The 4903-nt window shown below is 38.8% G+C and overlaps 1 pseudogene; it reads left to right on the forward strand.

The window, feature by feature from the left end:
* Positions 1–348: 348 nt before the first annotated feature.
* LOC147718407 (18S ribosomal RNA) lies at positions 349–2053 on the forward strand (annotated as a pseudogene).
* The last annotated feature ends 2850 nt before the right edge of the window (positions 2054–4903 follow it).

A 4903-nucleotide genomic window follows, 5' to 3' on the forward strand; every position in this document is an offset into this window, starting at 1 on the left:
GTGGTCTGGTGGTGCTAGTCCCAGATGGTTCCCGGTGGTCTGGGCCCCATGTGTCTGCCTGTTGCCCTTTCCCGCCCAATACATTTCTGCAGCAGATTAAAATGGCCATTCCTTGGGGGTGGCCCAAGGAGCTGACCAGGTTGGGACAAAGAATTCCTGTGTCTTGCTCAGACTGCAACTTAGCCCACCTCTCCTTTTTGTTGTCACGGAGCAGGTTCGGCCTACTGGTGCCTGTGTGAATGCCCTGTCCCTGCAGTCAAGCAGGGGCTTCAAAAGCAGGCTACTGAGGGGTGTAAATATTCGTCCAGGATGGGCATGCGGCTTCTTCTCCCATCCAGCAGGTACGGCTACCTGGTTGCTCCTGCTAGTAGCACATGCTAGTTTAAAAGATTACGCCATGCATGTGTTAGTACACATGGCCAGTACAGTGAAACTGTGAAAGGCTCATTAAATTAGTTATGGTTTCTTTGATCGCTACATCTGTTTCTACGGATATCTGTGGTAATTCTAGAGCCAATACATGCCGAAGAGTACTGACCTCCCGGGATTCATGCATTTATGAGACCAAACTCTCGATAACCTTGAGCACGTCCCGTGACGGTGAAGATACATTCAAATGTCTGCCCTATCAACATTTGATGGTACTTTTTGTGCCTACCATGTTGACCAAGGGCAATGGGGATTCAGGGTTCGATTCCACAGAGGGAACTTGAGAAACAGCTACCACATTAAAGTAAAGCAGCATGTGTGCAAATTATCCACTCTCGACTCGGGGAGGTAGTGAATTCTCTGCAACTGTAAAGAGTACACTTTAAATCCTTTAAAAAAAAGATCCATTGGAGGGCAAGTCTGGTGCCAGGAGCCACTGTAATTCCAGCTCCAATAGTGTTTATTAAAGTTGCTGTAGTTGAAAAGCTTTTACTTGGATCTTGGTATTGAGCTGGCGGTCTGCCATGAGACGATCTACTGCTTGTACCAGCCCCTGCCTCTTGTGCTCCCTTTGATGCTCTTGACTGAGTGTCTTGGTACCTGAAATGTTTACTTTGAAAAAAATTAAAGTGTTCAAAGCAGGCCAGTTGTTGGATACTTCATCTAAGAATAATACATTAGGAGTCAGGTTCTATTTTGTTGGTTTTTAGACCTGGGACCATGATTAATAGGCATGGCAGGGGTCATTCGCACTCTGCCACTAGATGTGAAATTCCGTGACTGGCGCAAGAGGACCCAAATGGAAAGCTTTTGCCAAGAATGTTTTCATTAATCGAGAACAAAAGTCAGAATTACTAAGACAATCAGATACCATTGTAGTTCTGACCATAAACAATGGTGACTATCAATCCAGCGGTGTTATTCTCATGACGTGCTGAGCAGCTTGTTTGGGTTCTGGGGGGAGTATGGTTGCAAACCTGAAACTTAAAGTAATTAATGGAAGTGCACCAACAGGAGTGCAGCCTGGGGCTTGATTTGACTCACGAAGCACAGGCACGGAAAATAATGAACCATTAATACCTCTTTCTTGTTTTTGTGGGTGGGGGTGCTTTGACGTTCTTAATTGATGGAGCGATTTGTTTGGTTAATTCCGATAATGACCAAGACTCCTCCATGCTAACTAGTTATGTGGCCTCCAGTAGTTGGTGTTCAACTTCCCAGAGGGACAAACGGTGTTCAGCCACACAGGATCGAACAGTAACAGGTCTGATATGCCCTTAGATGTGGGGGGCTGCACGCATGCTACACTGAACAGACATTCTTGTGTCTGCCCTTTGCCGACAGGTGCAGGTAACCTGCTGAAACCCTTTTGTAATAGGGATTGCAATTATTTCCCATGAACGAGGCAATTCCACCAAGTGTGGGTCATATGCTTGCGTTGATTAAGTCCCTGTCCTTTGTACACACCACCCAGAGGCTGCCTCTTAGTGAGTTCTGTGGATTGGCCTTGCCGGGGTTGGCAATTGCTCGGGTGGAGCAGCAGGAAGATGATCAAACTTGATTATCTAGAGGAAGTAAAAGTCACAACAAGGTTTCCATAGATAAACCTGTCGAAGGATCATTAATGGTGGAGCGGCTCGAGAGACTGTCAACGACAGTCTGAACCGTCGGGCATCTCCTAGATGGAATCCAAGGAACAGGGTCCGGCCCTTCCCTTTTGCGTCCTGGCTGGAGGAGCGGTCCGTGGTAGATGGGCACTAAGGTGAAGGCCGGACAAAGGCAGGCTTCTCCGCTGGTTCACTGACACAACATCAACCTCAAAAACTCCCTATACTTACACAGGTAAGTACAAAAATATCAACAATGAACTCCAAACCGATAGCGGAGGTTGCGGAGATTTGTTAACTACGCATTAAATTGAAAACACTGAATTCATGCAAAAACTCCACCTCAACCACATAACGGAGTTAGCTAATGCACCCACAACTCTTTGAAAAAACAACTTTACTTTTACATGCTAAAAAGCATATAACTAATTCACAAAAGTGAACTTTGAAAAATATCAGGCAATGAGAGACGTGATGATTTTGGGGTCACCCCTAACCTAGGGGGAGGGCCAAGCAGATGCCTTGAACCCAAAGAGCATATCATGCTGAAAAATTTGGTGGTGGTCCCTTCCCCCTAGGACCACCCCAAGCGAAGTTATGGGCAAAAATACAATGCAAACTAAAGGTCCAGCAAAGCATTATGGGGCGAGATTCTAGAGTGCAGTGAATATTATAGTATTAGCTCTCAGCTGAGCCGGAAGAACCTGCCCCTTGAGAAATGTTTTGAGGGGGCCTGACTACGGACCACAGGGTTCATGGTTCGATCCCCGGCGCCGGCGGCAGGTTAGTCCAGCACCATGTGACTCTGGGCAATAGCTTGCTTAATCTTCCCGCCGGCCCACAACACCTGGACACCTCTCCGGAGGAAGCTGTGTGCTTTACAAATGCTGGTATTACATTCCCAATCCGGTCAGTGCAAGAGTAGGGAAGTGTTGGATAGCGGTTGGGTAAAAATTACTATACCCACTCCAATGAGTGCAACAGTAGGGAAAGTGTTAGATAGCGTAGATGTAAAAATTTCTATTCCCACTCCAATGAGTGCAACAGTAAGGAAAGTGTTGGATAGCTGATGGGTAAAAATGGCTACTCCCACTCCAGTGAGTGTAACAGTCGGGAAAGTGTTGGATAAGGGAGGGGTAAAAATTACTAGCCCCACTCCAGTGAGTGCAACATTAGGGAAAGTGTTGGAATAGCGGAGGGATAACATTTACTAGTCCCACTCCAGTGAGTGCAACACAAGGTAAAGTGTTTGATAGTGGAGGGTTAAAATTTACTATTCCCACTGCAGTGAGTTAAATAGTAGGAAAAATTGTTAGCTTGTGGTGGGATAAAATTTACTATTCCCAATCCAGTCAGTTCAAAATTAAAAACAAACAAAATATTTAAAAAATATAAAAAATATAAAAAAACTAAATAAATATGTTACAAATGTAAATACAAATATATTTAATATTACAAATAAAAAATAAAAACATATAATGTTAATTACATATGACACATTCCTACAAATATTATAGAAAATAAAATAAAAAATAAACTTCAAATAAATACATATTTTCACCTACAAAATATTTACAAACAAAAACATTAATTATTACATTATTTGATTTATTGTAATTCCTACCCTATAACACCATACAAATCACAACCCACATTTACATTTGTTTTTAAATGTACTTCCATAATTAATTACCAATTAAGGAAATATTAATTAATAAAATAACTAAGAAAAATTAATTAACTTCCCACACTTTAACCCACAGCTAAACTTAAACTGTAAAAAAATTAATTACACAATAAAAAACATATTTTCAAATACAAAACTATTACTATTAAACGACTAATTATAAAGTAACATTTATTTAATCCCCACCCTTTACCCCTTTAAAAGTAAAAACCACACAGAAAAAATCAATTACCCTAATTAAATATCAATAATTAATTAATATTAATTAACAGCTAATTATTAATAAATAAACACAAATTACGTCCCACTCTTTACCACTGTAAACCCAACAACAAACACCTAAAATTAAATACACAATTTCCATATTTAATTTCAATTAATTAATATTCATTAAAATGTATTTATTAATTAATTAAACATACATTACTTCCCACCCTTTACCCCTATTAACCCCACAACCCACAGCTAAAACTAATCACATAATCCCCATAATTAGTTTTCAATAAAGTAACTGATATCAATTAACAACTAATTATTAATTAATCATAAATAAATTACTTTCAATTTTTAACCCTTATAAACTCAAAAATGTGTACCTAAAATTAACTACACAATTACCATAATTAATTAACAGTTAATTAATTAATATTAATTAACAACTATTTATTTATTGATCAATAATAAATTACTTCACACAATTAACACTATAAAATCTCAATTAAATAGAAATTAATAAATAAAAAATAATCATTAATTTAATATAATGTAATCACTTCCCACCCTATTCCCCATATAAACCCACAACTTGCTACAAAATTACAAAACACAAAGTTCTGTTAAAATAAAATTAATAACTGCAAAAAATGTAACACATATGTAAAAAAATATAAACAATTCTTAGACAAAAAATTACATCACATACATTTTAAATATATACTAAAATGCATAACACAAATTAAACAATCAATATTTTAAACAACCATGTTTTTAAAATCAATATTCCTGACCTTAAATCGATATTCTTGACCATGATATTCTTGCTGCCGATATTTCACACTAACGATATTTAGGACTCAATATTTCTGTAGGTTGACATTTAATACTTGATATTTTGTCTACACACCCCTCCAACTGGAAGGATTCAAATAACATGTAATAACATGTGAGGAATCCTGGGGGG

The sequence above is a fragment of the Lissotriton vulgaris genome, chromosome 4_1 (assembly GCF_964263255.1).
Source record: "Lissotriton vulgaris chromosome 4_1, aLisVul1.2, whole genome shotgun sequence".
NCBI classification, from domain to species: Eukaryota; Metazoa; Chordata; class Amphibia; order Caudata; family Salamandridae; genus Lissotriton; species Lissotriton vulgaris.